Raw genomic sequence first — 19,194 nt, forward strand, 5'->3', positions numbered from 1 at the left:
GTGTCATGCTAAAATAATAATAACTGACATTTACTGAGTGCTTACTATGTGTTAAGGTACCATTCTAAGTACTTCATATATGTCATTTTATTCAATATAAAATCATTCAGAAACTTCCTAGATTTTTATCTTTTTTTGCCTTTGCCTCATCTTATAGAAAAGCCCAGATTATTCACTTTCAGGTCTTTCTGGGCAACATAATATGATTGTTTTTCTAAAAAACTAATTATGTATTCAAGAAAGGCTGAAGCAAGATTCTCTCAAAAGTTCTTTTTTGTTCTGGATAGAATATTTATTTTTGTGCTTTATCACATTTGACCTAACCCCCCTCCCTTTATCCCCGGATGAGCCTCTGGTGTGGAACCCCAGCAGGGCGCGATTGTCCCAGGGTCAGTCCACACTCTGGGCCTGGCTGAGGCTACTGATGACACTGTGTGTCGGCTCAGGAGCCCGGACCCTCAGATCTTACAGTGATGCCCCTGGGCTGAGAGGTGGAGATGGCAAAAGCAGGGGAATGAAGCTGAGGGTGGTGGAAATGAAGACTGGTGATTCGTGGACCATGAAGCAGGCAGAGAGGGAGCTGAGAGGGGAAGAGAAACCAGAGCATCACTCTAATAGGATCTCCAGGTCAGCGCCTTGGGTTCCTCTAGGTAATGAGAATGCAGGGGCTCCACCTTCATGTCTCATCTTCATGTCCCATCCTCATTCTCTGAAGCTCTGAGCAGAGCCCAGGTTACCACCTAGACCCTGCTGCTCCTGTGTTCCCCATAAATCTACAGTGGAATCTTGGAGAGCTGGGGGCCACATGGGGATTATCCACCTAAAGCCCACGTCTTACAGACAAGGGGACAGAAGCAATGAGATGAAGCGGCTCACTCAAGATTGCATCATGAATGATGCCCCTCAGACATTACAAGATGCTACAATGCCCTCTAAACAGCCAGAAAGAGGTAGCTGTGCTCAAACAGGTGGGGACATTGATTAAGTTCCATGGGATTTAAACGTGATGAGCTGGCAGACTAGTCATCCAATATTGCATAAAAAGGCTCTGGATAAACAAGATGTGGGAAGCCAGACAGATCACTACCTGTCCCGGCTGGGTTTCAGAGTTTACCGTAACTTGGAGAAGTCTGTGCCTTGGAGAGTGTTTAACTCATTGGCCTGTCTTTTGTGAGAGAAATCATTGGAATTTTTTTATAGGTCACAGTGGCTCTAGCATTTTAATATACTGAACCTCATAAAAGCTATAATGAATATAAAAAAATGAAAGCAGGGTCTCAGATATTTGTATACCCATGTTCATTGTAACATTATTCACAATAGCCACGGTTGAATGAATATATTCAAATTTGAACCCATGCTGTGACACGGATGAAACTTGAGGACATTATGCTAAATGAAATAAGCCAGAAACTAAAGGACAAATTCGGAATGTTTCCACTTATATGAAGTATCTGTAATAGTCAAATTCATAGGGACAGAAAGTAAAATGGTGGTTGCCAGAAGGTGACGAAGTGGAAAATGAGTTTTTCTTTAATGGGCACGGAGTTCCAATTTTGCAAGCCAAAAAGTTTCTCGAGATTGGCTGCACACAGTCTGAAGATACTTAGCATTACTGAATTGAAATTTAAAAGTGAATATAATAGATTTTATGTTAAGTGTATTTTACCACAATGTAAATTTAAAAAAAAAAGAGGAGGAGGAGAAGAAGGGGAAGAAGAAGAAGGAAGAGGAGGAGGAGGAGGAGGAGGAGGAAGGAGAAGGAGAAGGAGAAGAAGAAGAAGAAGAAGAAGAAGAAGAAGAAGAAGAAGAAGAAGAAGAAGAAGAAGAAGAGGAGGAGGAGGAGGAGGAGGAGGGGGAGGAGGAGAAGGAGAAGAAGAAGGAGGAGGAAGAGAAGAAAAAGGAAGAGGAGGAGGAGGAGGAGGAAGAAGAAGAAGGAGAAGAAGAAGAAGAAGAAGAAGAAGAAGAAGAAGAGGAGGAGGAGGAGGAGAAGGAGGAGGAAGAAGAGGAAGAAGGAGAAATAGAACTGAATAGAAGGTATTTCTGGGCATTGCTTGAGGTAGGCTAAGAGATGTTTTGTAGACCTTTGTCTCTGGTGTGGGTGCATGCGTGTGCACCTAGGTATGCTCTACCTTGCAATGTGCAGTGTACTTCTTAATGATGGTCATAATAAAAAGAAAGAAGAAAGAAATTTTGGCAAAGCCTGCGTTGGACCACCTGAGAGCATGCAGCGCAGTGAGACCTCCCCTGGCCTGCGGCACAGCAGGCAGCAGCTCAGAAATGCAGCTGCTATTGCTCTGTTGTTGTCACTTCCCAAGGGACCTTCTTCTTATTATTCTTTTATTTTAATTTTTAATTCTAAAATTTTTCTTAAGTGAGAAGTAGAGAGACAGAGAGACAGACTCCCACATGTGCCCCGACTGGGATCCACCCAGCAAGTCCCCTATGGGGTTATGCTTTGCCCATTTGGAGCTAATGCTCCATTGCTTGGCAACTGAGGCCATGGGGCCATCTTCAGTGTCCAGAGCCAACTGAGCCATGGCTGTGGAAGGGGAAGAGAGGGATAGAGAGAGAAGGGAAAGGGGTAGCGGTGGAGAAGCAGATGGTTGCTTCTCCTGTGTGTCCTGACTGGGAATCGAACCCAGGACTTTCACATGCCGAGCTGAAGCTCTACCACTGAGGCAATCAGCCAGGGCCAAGGGACCTTCTTCTTGATCTACTCAAGAAACACTTGCAAATGTCTATTGAGAGAAAGAGAATCTAGGAGGGCTTTGTACACTTTTTATCTTCTCCCATTTCCCCAAGAAAACTCAATGGATGTGGGAGAGAAGGAAATAATGACTATTTAGCATACTCAATAACTGTGGAAGGAGGTAGGGAAGGAAAGAAGGAGGGAGGGGAGGAGGAAGGAGGAAGGAGGGAAGCAGGTGGGAATAAAGATGGAGGTGGTTTCGATTTCTCAGACGTACTGATTTTATGCAAATCCTCTGTGACCTCAGAAAGCTAAGAGCCTCCTTTGGAAGCCTTCCCAGGGCTTGAACAGGAGTCTGGAAACCTCTAGTCTGTTCAGTAGAAGTGACAGAGAAAAGCCCTACGGGCTTCTGGGCCTTCTGGAGTGCACATAGCTGTCCTCCTGCAGAGCGGGGCTGGAAACTGCCCTGCAGCCATGCCCAGCAGGCAGATGTTCTTTCTCTGATGACTGTAGAAAGAAACCTAATGAAAGAGAAAGTGTGGGGTTTAATGAAGCAGCTACCATTAGCACCTGGTAACTTTTATAAAGTGCTGCACATAAGATGCCTGCGTCCCTCACAGCGGCCCCCTGATAAGGAGAGTGGCTCAGCCAGGAAGAAGCAGAGCACTGACTTAAATGCATTCGTTGTGATTTAACAATCCCTACTCTTCCTGTGATCTGGGCCATGAGGGGAAAGGTGATGACTAAAATGAGGCTGGGAGTTCATCCTGATGTATCATTTGTGTGAGAGCCAGCACCTGCCTGTGCTGACGGCAGAGCTCTTGGCCCTGTTACACTGTGGAGTCCTGCTCCCCTAGGCCCAACAATGGGACCCCGAGTCCAGGGCCCCTTGCAGAGCTGAGAGTGACTTCTAAAAGGCCAGAGGAGTACATTTTACCCACATCTGCAGCAGCAACCAGGGCAGCCCAGCCCTGTGCCTGTGGAGATGAGGGGACTTCCAAGAGGAGTCATCAAACAGAAGTGGAAGTGGGGGTAGGGTATTCTTGGATGGCTGGCTGTCAGTGAGGGCCATGCATGTGAGCCGCTCCAGAACTCACTTTACAGACAGGGAAACTGAGGCTTGGAGAGGGTAAGAAAATATGCAGGGTCCACCGCCTGGTTGAATCCAGCTGTCCTAGGGAGAAGTAGTTCCTCACAGGGAGGAAGGATAGATACTGTTCTGGCCTAGCCTGGGTGCTTGGGGACCGCAGGCGGGCTCACACAGTGCTGCTGGCAGCTCCCGTTGTCATAGTCCTTCTGGAAAGCAATGTGACGGTTTGGATGAGGAATCCTGAAACAGTTTCATAGTGTTGGTATAAAGCTTCAGTAAAAGGGGATCTGAAATGTAGGCAGCAATTTATACAGAAATGTTAAATATAGAAGAAGAAAAAAATTTTTAATGTGTTGTAAGTTTGAATGATACAAAAGGACCTACAATGTAGTTTTAAATAAGAGTCTGTACAGTAATAACGACTAATACACATTTAGAGGCTATTTGAGCCCAACACCATGCTGAGGATTTGAATTTGCTAATACCCTCAACAACCCTGTGAGAAAGTTCTTAGTATTTTACTGACTGGGAAAATGAGATGTCAAAAGATAAAGAAAGTTGACAAATGTGATATAGTTTATAAATTAGAAAGTCAGGATTTAAATCCATTTTAAAGGCCCCACTTCAAACCATGCTCCATACTGACTTCAGCTTTGTAAAAGTTTTTAAATGTTTGTATCTGCCCCCCCCCAAAAAAGATCAAGAAGAGATACGCCAAAATAGCAACAGAGGTGTTGAAATTATGGGAAATTTTCTTTTTTCTAATATCATATATGTAATTTTTTTCTATTATGAGCACATATTTTCATTCAAAATTTTGAGTTTTATTAAAAAAATAAGCCCTGGCTGGTTGGCTCAGAGGTAGAGTGTTGGCCCAGCGTCTGGAAGTTCTGGGTTCAATTTCTGGTCAGGGCACACAGGAGAAGCATCCATCTCCTTCTTCACCCCTCCATCTCTCCCTTTTCTCTCTGTCTCTTCCCCTTCTGCAGCCATGGCTTGATTGATTGGAGCAAGTTGGCCCCGGGTGCTTAGGTTGGCTCAATGGCCTGGCCTCAGGTGCTAAAATAGGTCACTTGCCAAGCAATGGAAGAGTGGCCCTAGGTAGACAGAGCATTGCCTTATAGGGGGCTTGCCAGGTAGATACTGGTAAGGGCACATGCAGGTGTCTGTCTCTCTGCCTCCCCATCTCTCAATAAAAAAAAAAAAGGTTATCACACATAAGACTTCAGATGAATAAATGATAAATAAAATGAGGTATATTTACATAAAGAAATAGGATAAAACAAAAACTAGAAAAACTAGGGATCCAGGTAGCCTCTCAAAAACACAATTTCAGGTAAAAAAAAGCAAATTGTAAAAAGGTCACATGCACTATGAAACCATTTTTGCAAAACATGCAAAGCAAAAGTGTATATTGTTTGTGGCTGTTCATACATATAACTGCACAAAATCACTAACTTCAAGATAACGATTACTTTTGAAGACCAAGACGGGAAAATAATGCTCAAGTTTTAGTTGTATCTGTGACATAAAAAGAGAGAAGGAAAAAAAAAGAGAACTGAGAAAGTGTGACAAAATATTAGCATCTATTTAGTATTAGTGTTGTTACATTAGTTTCTGTGCTCTTATACATGTAAGAAATTAATAATTAACAGTAAAAAATTTAAACTAGTTTTATATTTCTATAAACCTAGAGTAGGGAAGAAATTTCTAAGTGAACATCAAAGACAAAGACTGGTGAGAAAGATTAATAAATTAGCTAGATAATGATGATAACCTTTGTGTACAATAACAACATGGAAAAGCTAAATAAATTGAGAAAAATATTTGTAATGTATATGAGAAATAATGTATAAATCAAATACAGAAATCATATAAAGAGCTCCTATATGTCATTAAGATAATGATAAATACCTCAATGTAAAGTGAGCAGAAGGCACGGACAACTAATTTAATATGAGAAACACAAGTGGTTGAAAAATATATAATAAATATTAACAGCAAATGAAATTAAAACTATGTTGTTTATCACCTGTTATTTAGCAGATTGACAAAGATTTCTTTAAAACCTGATAAAAGCCTTTGACAAAGAACCAGGGAGAAGGTTCTTCGTTGTGAGGATGCATGTCAGCATTACATTTGTGGAAACCCATTCAACATCACAGATGAGGACCCTTCAAAATGTGCATCTTCTTTGTCTTATTAATTCCACTTATAGAAAAATAGTTTTGAAAATATTGGAGCAAAAACTAAATATCTATTTTACGAAGATGTTTATTACTGGTTTGTTACAGGTTTCAAAGGCTGAAAATAACTTATTTGACCAATAGTGGTTAAATAAAGTAATGTTAAGTCTTTGCAATGGCATGTAGCTAGTAATATTGCTTCCAAAATTTTGGTACTTATATATAGTTTACACTGTACTGTTTGCTGAAATAACTACATCCTAATCTGTATAAACAGCTTGACCCTATTTTTAAAAAGATGGATATGCATATATGAAAAATGCTAGAAATTCGTCACTGAAATGTTCGCAGTGGCTGTCCAGACATGGTGGCGTTGAGTGTGATTTTTATTTTTCCCTTTGCATTGACCTGGATTTTCTGATTTTCAGCATGTGTGTATTACCTGCGTAAAAAAAATTAAGTTAGAAAAAAAACCACAACTTTTTAAGTAAATTCACTTAGTAAATACAAAATAATAACTGCTATTAGAGAAAGTGCAGGGAAATGCATAGTCATGTGCTGCCAAGTGAAATTTACAAAATCTGTCTGAAGACTTAAGCATGGTGTGCTCTTGGGCCTAGCGATTGCACTTCTAGAATTTCTAAGCCCAACCAAGATTAATTCGGGACATGGACAAAGATAAAGGGCAATAGAAAAGGATATTTTTGCTGCATTACTTCTGATACTAAAAAAAAAAGAAAGAAAAAAAAATGGAAACGACTTGGGTGAGTAGCAAAAGCAGTGGGTAAAATAAGTTTGGTACAGCCTTCCAATAATGTGCCCACAGCCTTTCATTCAATACTACAGGCAAAAGAGGTGACAAAGAGGGCCAAGTACCCTCTTTTAAAGCAGGTCACAAAACAGGATGTAGATAATGATCCCAGTTTTGCTTTTTTTTTTTTAATGGTAATGGAAAGTTACATACCAGAGTGTTAACAGCGGTTATCAGGATGATGGGGTTGTAGGTAATTTTTATCTGCTTCTCTACGTTTTATATTTCCTGCAACAAAAGCAAATTACATGCTCAAGGAAGAAAGTGTGTTGAATGCGGTTCAAAGAGGAGGCTGAGTCCTCCGAGTGAGCGTGGCCCGAGCAGGTAGAGGAAAGCGTTTCGTTCCTTTGTTGGTTCTTTCTAATGTCGCTCAGGGGCACATGTCCGGTAATTGCGGGGGTGGGATTGCCTAGTTTCTTCCATGTAACTTCACTTTTTAAAATGGCACTTAAGGGTATTGCAGATTTAAGGATATTGCTTTATGTTTAATCCAAACTGCACAGAGGTATTGTAAAGCAAAATATAAAGTCCTCCATCCCTTTGCCTGCCAATTTCACTCTCCAGAAGAGACTCTGTTCACAGTTTCCTTTATACCAAGGACTTCTAGACATTTCATTTGCAAATATATTTATATACTCTTTTTTTGTTTCTTTTACTTTACCAGAGTCATATTATTCAAAGCATTCTGCAATTTACTCTCACTTAATGATAATGTACTCTGGACATTTTTCTTTGTCAGCCAGATTTCTTTTATTCTTTTACTAATGTACAGGGTGGGGCAAAAGTAAGTTTATAGTTTGGAGGATGTAAAGCACACAGTTCATTTTTGTATTATTATTTATTAATTATTGTATTATTTTCCAAGCAAACAGCTGGAAGCCTACTTCTGCCCCACCTTGTATTTATCTTGTCATTCATTTACTGAGTTAGAGTTTATTATTATATTAGTTACCCATGAAAATAGTTGTTTTTTTTTAATTTGGCCAGCCCCAAAGGGCCCAGACTAAAAAATAAAAGCTTGCCTCTCATTGTATCATCTCACAAATAAGCAATGCTAATGTTTATTGTTTCAAAGTTTCCTTTCTGTTACCTTTAGAATTTTAAAGAATACTAACACTTTCATTTTAAATATATCTCTGGGATAAATATATTGATATCTCCTGAAAGATGCAGAATGTTCTTCTTTACCTTCTTTTCACCTGTATCCTCTCTTATCCTTCTTATCCTTTCAGTGGTTGACTTTATGATATAAAATAATATAGTTAAATATTTATGTATTAGTTTATCAACTTTAAACAGTATCTATTGACTCCCTCCCACACACTATATTCCTTTTCAACTTCACATACTCCTTTTTTGTTCTATTATTATTTTATATATAATACATTTGTTATATTACACAATCCTAACACTTATAGTCTGTTCTATGCTAGAATGTATCTTGACTTCATATTTCAGACCATTAATGTGAACTTCAGCCATATCCTTCTTATACTTTTTAATCACTGTTTTAATTTTCAAGAACTCCTTTTTTTACTAGTCTTCTTTCACATCAATTTATTTCTTTTAAATTTATATAATTTATAAAACTTCTCTGAGGACACTAAATAGAGGTTTTCTTAAAAGTTATTTTCTACACTCTAGCTCTGCTTCCTCTTGAATTATTCTTTGTTTATTTTGAATCTTCTCTTTAATACTGTTCATTTTCTTCTAATTCTTCTGAGACTTAGTTGACTGTTTATATTTGTGCATAAAGGACTACATTGTTCTGAACTGATTATTGAATAGAACTATTTCCCTACAGGCCCCTTCCTCCAATGGAAGGATAGACTGTGCATTGTGTCTAAGATGTGTGGGTTCTTCTGAAGGTGTAAGAAAGAGGTAAGAAAGAAACAAGATGGGTTTTCCAAAAAAGTGAGACAAGACATATAATGCTAGTTGTAATGCCTGGTACCAATAACCATGTTAGGTGCTATTATTGTCCATGGTGGCCATGACGGTGCTTGTATCCAGATCTGTGAACTTACTACTTAATGATATGTCTAAATCTTTTCCAGACCCCCCCCATTACTACTTTTATAAAACACTCATTATATACCAACCTTTTGTGTATACTATCTTTATTCCTTATAATAATTATTTTCATTATGCAGATGAAGAAACAGAGGCTTGCAGTGACTGAACCACATTATCTTGGTCAAACAGCTATCAGGCACCAAAGAAGATTCATCACGTTCCTTTGAGTTCCCAAAGGCAAGAAGTGTTCTCTTGGTCACAACCACTGTGCTGTCCTTTTCACAGTACTATTGAACTAGGCCTCTCAGCAAAGGTGCCTCTTCCCTGGGTGATTCCTTAAACCTAAATTGCATGCTTATTTTAATTCAACTTGTTAGTTTCAGGCAGTCATTCCTGAAAGATATTACTGGAAATGTCTAGCTCTATTAGTTTTTCCTCTCATTTTATATATTCTGAAATTCTAATGAGCGTGATTTTTATGTCAGCATAAAAATGACTAATAAACTATTGACTAAGAAAGGCTGAAGGTAGCATGCCACCACAGCCCTTGCTCAGTGTGAGCTGAATCTATTACTTATTTAGCTCCACTTGTAAGTGGTTCACTCAGACAGGTCTGTCTGGCCCTGGAAAAATAGGGCTGGTCCAGAATGAGAATGACAATGGTAATTAAAAACAGATGAATAACTTAAAATTGTCTAAGACTCTCATTCTGTCCTAAAATCCAACCATAATCCACTTTTACTTATCACTTAATTTTCTAATCAGTTTCACATTCTTCACAGGTATTATCACAAGTGTTTTATTTTTTATTACCTCATAGACTTTGGGACAGAGTAAAAATATTGCTTTTCAAGTGTCAGTCTGTGACTTGCTGTATAGCCTTGAGCAAGCCCTTAAACCTCACTAAGCCTTGGTTTCTTCATCTGTAAAATGGGAAGGGGTATGTCTGTTGTTGGGGCTAGATATGCACCATATGTAAAGCACAAAGCATAGTGTCTAGTCTTGAATAGGAAGGAATGTTAGGCACTGTGCTAGTGATTATTGGAATTCCTGTTCTCATGGGAGAGACAAAGCCTACAACGAAGAGTGTTATTAGTTAATTTTAAACTTCTGTGTCTCTAGTTCCACTCAATAACCACAATTAACCCCAAAATGCCAGGGACATGAGACTTTTCTTTCTTTTTCTGTCATTAACCTTTTTTTTTTTTGTGGCAGAGACAGAGAGAGTCAGAGAGAGGGACAGATAGCAACAGACAGACAGGAAGGGAGAGAGACGAGAAACATCAATTCTTCGTTGTGGTTCCTTAGTTGTTCATTGATTGATTTCTCATATGTGCCTCGACTGGGGGCTAAAGCAGAGCGAGTGACCCCTTGCTCCAGCCAGTGACCTTGGGTCCAAGCTGGTGAGCTTTGCTCAAACCAGATGAGCCCGTGCTCAAGCTGGCGACCTCGGGGTCTCGAACTTGGGTCCTCCACATCCCAGTCCGACGCTCTATCCACTGTGCCACCGCCCAGTCAGGCTGTCATTAACCTTTTCCAATTCATGTCTGAAAGCATAAAGCAAAGCCAACTTTTTCAGTCCAAGTGTTTCTCCGGCCCCCAGAAACCTGGTAGGGGTGCTTCCCTTCTACCCACAAACCTCTTCTCTGGGTTGTGCTTAATAAACGTTGGAGAGGCAGCTCAAAAGAATTGAATGATGGAGATAGTGACTTTTTTAAAAAATTCAAGTCTTGAATGTATTTGTATCTGGGAGGAAGGATCTCTGTGAACCCCTGTGGGGGAGAGCAAGGTTCTGAAGTGAGAGACGTGACTGAAATCCCTGCTCCACACTTCCGGTTTGTCACCTCTGTCTTCAGTCTCCTGTCTGAGAATAAGGATGAGGAATTCATTTAGTTCCTAAGGTCGTTCTGAGGCTCCTAAGATACCTAATATGGAAGTACTTTGTGAACCAGAAGGTATCAGATGCTCATTGTTATTATAGAAAGGGGAGTTATTTCTGCCATCAAAAAACAAACAAACAACTATACAGGAATATGTTCATGTGTAAGGATTGTTTGTATGGAGGACAGAAAAAAGTTCATTTCATTTAAAGATAAGAGGATCACTGGCGGAAAAACAATAAGCATTATGTATGAGGGACTCATGGGAGGAAATCCCCAAGGTTGGCAAGACTATCTTTTACTCCTTTTTTTACAAGTCATACTTCAGAAACTCAGCCAATTAAAAGAAAGAGTCTTGGTAAAGCGGGGGTTGGTCAACCTGTTTACATCAGCACCTGTAGGGGGTACCTGTGAAAAAGACTGATCCGGGAGCCCCGCCTTGGGCATGCTGGGGTTGGGCCTCAGGAATCTGCACACTCCGGTTGGTCTTGATGCAAACTGAATTTGGAGAACATTTGTGCTAAGGTGTCGAATTGACTCCATCAGCGATCAGAGAACTCATGATTTAATTTTTTATGATAAAAATAGCACAAGAAATATTTAGAAGCTGCAAAGTAGATTAAAGTCCACAGTCCTATCAATATAAAATACAACAGTAGTTGTATTTATATTTTGCCATATCAACAGTATGTTTTAATTATCACTATCATGGGTTTTTTTTAACGTAAATTTACATATTGTCTCCAATTAAAGTAATTTTATTCTCAGGCTAGTCATTATCACAAGTATTTAAAATATCAACACAGTGCTGCCATCCCTCCTACTCCCCCACATTGTAGTCTAACAAATTTCAAGCTTCTCGGTGCCAGCAGAATCAAATAGGATCAAATGTAGGTGACTCAATAATGCGTGTCTGTATTTACTTAACACAGCTTCACAAAAATCCTGCCTTCCTTCCTGCAGTTTTACGTTATACTCTCAAACTTTTTACCACCTAAAAAATCTTTTCTATCAACTTTACCACTGTGGGGAGTGAATTTCCACTGTGGAAATATTTTCACTTTGACAAAATGGAAATAGCCACACATGTGTCTCATCTCTGTGCCCAAGTTGGCAGCCACATTGACCAAGGGCGCACACACACATCACAAATCATCTCTGTTACTCATCCTCATCCCTTGCCAGGGGGCCACACATGCACAGAGGTGCTTACATGCTCAGTTAGGAGTCACAACTCTGTGTCAGCTCCTACACTAGCTGGGCAAATATTCTATTGGTATTTTAAAATATCACAAAAGGTGTTAACTGTAGCTTCTTTGAATATTTCTATTATATACTCTACAATCCAGCCAATGGAAAAACTCTGTTTTCTGAATAAGTTTCCTGTTTCCATTTCTTTGGGAAAGTATTATTTCTCTATATCCAAATATTACCTGACCCTGATGGAATTATGCACATTTTTTCTGATGTTCTCTCTTTCTCATCCTTTACTCTGTCAATTCCCAACTAACAAATGTGGAAGGAATGATAGAATTAGAGCATCAGTATTTAGTAACCTCTAATGGGACCATTAGTTGAAATGTGGATGAGAAGCTTCCAATAGTAGGATCAGACTGGCATCACCTGAACTCAGATTTATCTTAGCATCACTAAGGTGGTGTAGGGCCAGTAGTGGCAGCCGTCATGACAATTCACACGCAGGTTTTCATTGGATTCAGGCAGACGGTAAAGAAACAGTGGAGCCAAAAAATGGTGGGCCATTTCTTTATTAAAGTCTCACACTGGCCGACGAGCAAACACACAGGGGAAAAAACACTTCCCTTTCACTCAGGGCTCCCAAAGCCACTGACACACACTCTCTGGTTCCACAACCAGGATAATCTTCTCCGGTTTCTCCTAGAATCAAAGGCCCCACCAGTCTCAGCAGAGCTTGCAAAAGCTCCTCAGCTCTGGTTCTCCATCTGCACACCTTCTCTCTCTCCACACAACTTTCTGGCTCTAAAACCTCTCCTCCAGCAAACATTAGCAAAACAATGGCCCTTCCCAAGCAGGAATGTAATTTGCAATTTCACAGACCACATATACCTGGAACTACCCAGCCACCAATGCAAACTATAAGCAAGCAAACATAAAAATCATATTTTACAAACTTATTTGCCCAACATGTGATGTAGCCAGACAGTGTGATCCCTGTCTGATAGCACGTGAAACATTCTGATAATATATGACACGAAGCACATGTCCTGCCATAAGACATTCCTATAAGAAAAAGATAAACCTGAATCTAATGGAGCTTATAAAGTTAACTGTATGTTTAGGAATTGGGAGATAGAGGAATCGTTATGAGCTATCACAAGGAAGAAATATATAGAATACAGAACATTATATAGAATCCAACCTGGTTTTTCTAGCAGTCTATCGCCTTAACCACTCGGCCACCTCGTCCCAACCTGGTTTTTCTAAACCGATGCCATGAAACAAATCAAAGTCTGTGTATTGGGGGGGGGTCAACTCCAATAAAAGAGACATAAAGACTTTACAGTCATATATCATGTATAAAGCTTGTTTGAATCCTAACTAAGGCAAAGCAACAGTAAGAAGCTGTTTTGAGACAATTGGGGAAATTTGATTATGGATTGGATTTTAGATAACCCCAAAAGGAAAGGTAGGAAATCCCCATGAATCCCAGGGCCGCCTGAGAGCACCAGCAAGCTCTGGAGAGGGAAAGTGTCACCCAAATTCCTGTGGTCACTCTCATGAGGATCTACTTAGTGCTTTCTAAGCTCTTGTTCTTTCCCAACTTCAACTGTTTGATTTGCATGACAACCACATGAATTCTGTATTATAGGCTGTTGATCCTTGACCTCCATAAAACCTGTATATTTGCTTGTTATGTGTCAATATCTCAAAACATTTTCCATGTGCTGAATTTGGACTTGAGCACATCAGCTGATGAGAGGACATTCCCAAACATTACAAGAGATGGCCAATCTTGGCAGAACAATCATTTTCATTTGGGTAGTAGGGTTTGCACAATTGTTTTAATATTTTGGTACATTTTCCCCTAATTTTACACAAATAGTCAAATAGTCATTGGAATTATGCAATAATCATGGGTAAATGCATAATTAAAAGATGTCTGTGAAAAGCTGAAAGTAGATTGTGAAACTTTGCCAGACAGGGAAAGTGTAATTGAGAATTTCATAATACGGTTTAATTCTGTAGAAACAAAACTGCTCTCTTCCCTCAAAACAAGAACGTCCATTGTTTGCCTCTTTTCAGCATTCTACTTTGAGTGTGCTTTCTTCAGGAAGGTTTTATGTCTGAAATGAGGAATGGTTCCATGTCTCCCCATCTTATAGGTAAGGAGACTGAGACTCAAAGAGATTAAGCGATTCGCCCAAGTTCACACAGCCAATATGTAGCTTGCTTTTGAGTCCAGTTTCCCTGGATCAGCTACTCACCCCCACATAGACTAGAGAGGAGGAAGGAGGCTGTCTGAGTCTTTACACAAAATTCCAGGGTGACACTCACCCTCTGATCTCCTCGCTCCAGCAAAGGTTTCTCCTCTGGAGGGGAGGGCTTTGGAAGACGGTGGCAGCCCCATAGAAAAGTTCCGGTACATGGGTAAACTTGAACCTGAATTGTGAGCCAAGGGGGATGGAGCCCCAGCCCAAGCTACCCATGTACCTGCTTTGGGCAACAAGCTCAGGGTAGTCCTGGGGCAGAGAGCACTCTCCAGCTCCTAGCTCTGCCACCGTGGTGGGAGGGTCTAGCATGCTACCTCGACAGGATCTTCAGCTATAAAATGAGATAATCAACCTATTAATGCTATCAGGACTATCAAATGAATAATGCCAAGTGCTTTTCAACCTGTTAAATGGTTGGCAACTAGAAACAAAGGTTTTTAATTTCTCTATTTTCAGTCGATATCTCCACCACATCCCCTGTCAGGCTGGGGATGTTTTAGGTGTTCGGTGTTTTCCCTGGGGCCAATATTGACCTCCCTGCTCTGGTCAAAGTCCAAATAGGAGATCTAATCCAATCCAAAAACACAGATAGAGTCCCCTCTACCTTCCTGATCTCTTTAACCCCCTTACCACGTATGCATGCATGTACACACACAAACACAAGTACACATAGGTACACGCACATACTTACTCTGCCATGCACACACACACGGGTGCACGTGTGTGCACTCTCACACACAGACATGTGCACACACACACTCATACCTTTCCCCCATCCATCCTTTACTCCTGAAAGAGAGCCCAGTGTCTTCAGTCCAGTAAAGCCACCTGAATGCGTTGCACTTGGCTTTTGCTTGGACATCCACATTTCCTGGCTCCAGCAGCCTGAAACGGGTAAAATATCACAGAGGGTTGGCAGCGCACAGACCAGGCCCAGCTCTAGTTGTCACCTGGCTTCCAGAGGGACTCTAGTCTCCTGTCAGAACCATTGGAGGGGAGGGACTTGTAGAGAAGCTATGTATTTATAAAACCCATGGAAAAATCACATGTGTTTTCACTGCTAAGGAGTTGAAAGACAAAGAATTATAAGTAGTGGGTGATATCATTATTGGCATTTTACTCTCTGTCAAGTTACTTAAATATTCAATTATGTTGTTTATGTGGACATAAATGTTTGCACAGTCATTTTAAAATTGGTGGCAATATGACTGACCAAAGAGGGCTGTTCATTTAGTTAGGCCCAGAAACAGGAGTCCATGTTGGAAAATTCTAGAAGCTGTTGCACACTCACCCTTCATTGAGTCAGGAGACTCAGGCTGCCCTGGCTGGCTGCTCAGTGACCATTGTCAATGGCTGGGGCTGGCCCTGCCCCCAGGCCTTATACCCCCTCTGTTGCTGGGCCTGTCATTCACCTTCTATTTTTACATTTCTGCTTGTACTGATAATATATGTTTACTATTAAATAATTCCAAGAATATGTGAAATTATAAAAAAGAAGATAAAAGTCACATGAAGTCCTGTCATGAAAATCCTGAGATATGAAATATGAAATATGAAATCCTGAGATAAACAATATTCACATCTTAGGAAATATCTTTCTGGAGCACTGCTTTGCATTAACGCCCAACAACCCACCCACACCACATGCAATTTTTTAAACTTCCTATTTCGGGGGAGGAGAGCGCCTTCCACCTCCCTTTTCTATCTTTGCTTCCCCCACCAATAACCAAAGTAAACAATCTGGTGTGCATCTTCCCGGACCTCTCTTCCTGTCATATAAAACCATGTGCACGTGCCTCTACAGGGCTTGTCTCGTTCTTTAGTATTCTAACTAGGGGATGGCCGCGTGGACTTCTTTGCATCCTGCTTTCTCATGTAACGACATGTTGTAAAAACTCCTCTTAGCTTCATTGGTAAAGACCTAGCACATCCTTTTAAATAGTTGCATAATATTCCACAGACTTTTAGAGTGTAGATGTATTCAACACTTCCTCAATGAGTGAGCAATTGCAAAGCTTTTTGGGGTTTTTTTTTTGGGGGGGGCGGTTTTTCTGCTACAATTTTAGCTGCAATTAACATTTTGATATCTCATATATTCTCATGTAATGGTGCTTTATTCCTCTGCGAGAGTCCCATAAAGTAGGTTTATAAGTCAAAAGGTATGCATAATTCTTAATTTTAATAGAACTTGAAAGATTGTTTTCTAAAAGATTGGTAATATTTCATATTTTGTTTGTTTAATAAATATTTATTAAGCTCTTGCACCATGCCAAGCACTGTTTTAGCAATTGTTTTTTATGTAATGTGATATTTTATTATCTTACTCTGCATTTTCCAACCGGTAAGTAATTTTAACATTTTTTACATGTTTATTTAGCTATTTGGATTTGTGTTGGATGAACTGCCTATTTACAATCATGCATTTTTCTATTGAGTGGATTGTATGCTAGACCCATATTTCTTGTCAATGTTCATGAGCTCTATGTATATTATAAATAGACATTTATCGGCTGTCTGCTTTGCAAATCTTTCCCCCAATCTGTTGCTTATCTGCTGACTTCATGATGGTTTCTTTTACCATGTAATACCTTTAACATTTATGAATTTGTCTTTTTGTTATGTGTCTTTTGTCCACTCTTAGCTTCTGCTATTCTGTTTTTGTCCATTCTCATCTCCAAACTCTGGGTCATATGAATTGTTTCCTAAGTTTTCTTCCAATTGAATTTTTTTCTTTTTTACATTTTTCTTCAATACTCCTGGAATTTATCTTTTAATATGGCATAAGGAGGGGTCCAATTGTATTTTTTTCTAAGTAGATAACCATTTTCCCAATACCATTTATTAAAACAGACCTTCAGTTCTCCATTGACTTAAGCTGCCACATTCTCCAGCTCCCATATGTGCTCCACTGGTGAGCAGTCTATTCCTGCTCCAATCTCATGCTGTTTTGATTACAGTCTTCTTTTTCATAATTTTAAAGTTTGGTTAATACTGTTCAGTCATAGAAATCTTCAGATAATTTTATCCAATTAAACACCACAATTTTTACTGAAAGTACATTTACTTTATATTAGGAACAAGAAAGAGGTCATAATCAAGAAACAAAAGAGATTAAAATAATGATAAGACAATACTATGTAGAACTTTATGGAAACACATTGAAAAATATGGAGGAAATCAAAGACCTATAAATCACATAAGTTATTAAAATGGTGCAAGAAAGGAAAAAAAATGGGAACAGAGAAAACTGGGATGTTTCTGAACAGATACATTTCTGTAGAAGAAATTAGAAATGTATTTAATGATTTATTATTTCAAGGGCCCAGGAACAGATGACTTATCGGCTAAATTCTACCTAGGTTTTAAAGAACAGGTAGTCCCAATGTTGTTAAACTATTCAAGACAAAAGGAGAAAAGATGAAAGATTTCCTGGTATATGTTATGAAGCCAGCATCACCTTAATGCTAATGCCTCATAGACAAATCCCACATGGAAATATAAATTCTCATTTGAAGTAAAGTATTTGCAAAAAAGTGCCCGTGTATCAAAAAGACTAATGTACAGTAACCAGACAGCTGTTATTCCAAAATGCAAGGATGTTTTGATACCAGAAAATTTATCAGCATAATTTATTACATCAACAATTAAATAAAAACTTTCATATGAATAGATACTAAGTAGGCACCTAATAAAATTAAGTAACCATTCCCAATGTAAATCGATAATCCTTTATCCAAAATTCTGACACCCAAAAATCTCTGAACACTAAAATGCTGACCTGTAACTTTGGCACTATATTTCATCTGATGTTAAGGCTGATTTGAACACACACAAAGAAACTACTTAAATACAGAAAGTATTTTATTTCAGAAGGCATTATTTGTTTTACAAATGTGCAGTATTACATGCTCTGTATGCAAAACATACCCAACAATACTTATGGAGTATTCATTATTGTGGCTTTCTGTCCTATATCAAAATTATTATAGTTTTTGCATTTTTCAAGTTCAGTTTGAAAAGAAATAATATGAGGCATGTTCCTTCAACTCTTTAGGAAACAAAAAGAAGAAACATTACAGTATTTCATTGATTCTGAGACACAATCACTTGGAAAGCTAGCATTTATTTTAATGTATCCCTAAACAAGAAAAAAAGTTGTTCCTAATTACAATATGAACCATTATCAAATGTAAAAAGTATTCCAGTTTCAGAGATACTGAATATGAAAAAGGTGCACCTCAGAATCGATGAAATACTATGCAGACAACCAAAGGCATCAGGACTCCACCCAGGACCTCACAGCAGGGCCGGTCATTCTTTGAGAGCAGGAACTCAAGTCCTTTCCTCTGTAAATGTTTGTGTCCCAGGATGCAGGTGTGAGGTGGAGTGTGGTGGTGCTCTTGGGTCAGCCAGGGCTCCAGAGTTGGTTCTGTATTGGCTAGTTGTAAAGAGCTGTAAACCAGCTCTTTAATGCCTCAACCCACAGTCCCAGGATCGTATTAATACCTACTTACACTTACTTTAGAGAGCTGGAAAGATGATACAAGATAGAGCTTGTGACATTCCTGGTCAAGAGTAAGCCCCCCTCAATAGCAGCCCTGGAATGAGGGTGGTGGCGATAGTGGCCACGAATCTAGGGTCTTTCTTATATCTATCGTCCTGAGATTCTTTTCCCAAGAAAAATCTTGGCCTTCTTCCTCTCACCTCTGAAGAAGACCCTCTGCTATTACTGGAGAAGCTACAATTGGCCTCAGATGCCTGTGTTATCTGCGTGCCCTAAATATATAACTTCTGACCTGAATATCTGAGTAAGGAAGAACCTCAGACCTGTCTTAACATGGGTCGCGAGAGGAAATGTGACTTTCCAGGGTGATGCAGTCAGCGGCAAATAACAACTAAAACCCAGACTACCAGACCCATTGGTCACACTCATTCGAGATGTCAAGGCTTCTGTCCTTAGAGGTTTGGGGTCCACCCGGCAGTTTCTGGAAGTTCCCTCAAGCCAGACGACCACTGTGTCCTAAATTCAGTCATTTCTCCCCTCTGGGC

At 39.6% G+C, this 19,194-nt stretch overlaps 1 protein-coding gene across 2 annotated transcripts in view; it reads left to right on the forward strand.

The window, feature by feature from the left end:
• BLK (BLK proto-oncogene, Src family tyrosine kinase) overlaps positions 1-19,194 on the forward strand; it is a 52,207-nt gene that overhangs the window by 12,945 nt on the left and 20,068 nt on the right. The gene's annotated exons all lie outside the window — the stretch shown is intronic.

The sequence above is a fragment of the Saccopteryx bilineata genome, chromosome 1 (assembly GCF_036850765.1).
Source record: "Saccopteryx bilineata isolate mSacBil1 chromosome 1, mSacBil1_pri_phased_curated, whole genome shotgun sequence".
Taxonomy (NCBI): Eukaryota; Metazoa; Chordata; class Mammalia; order Chiroptera; family Emballonuridae; genus Saccopteryx; species Saccopteryx bilineata.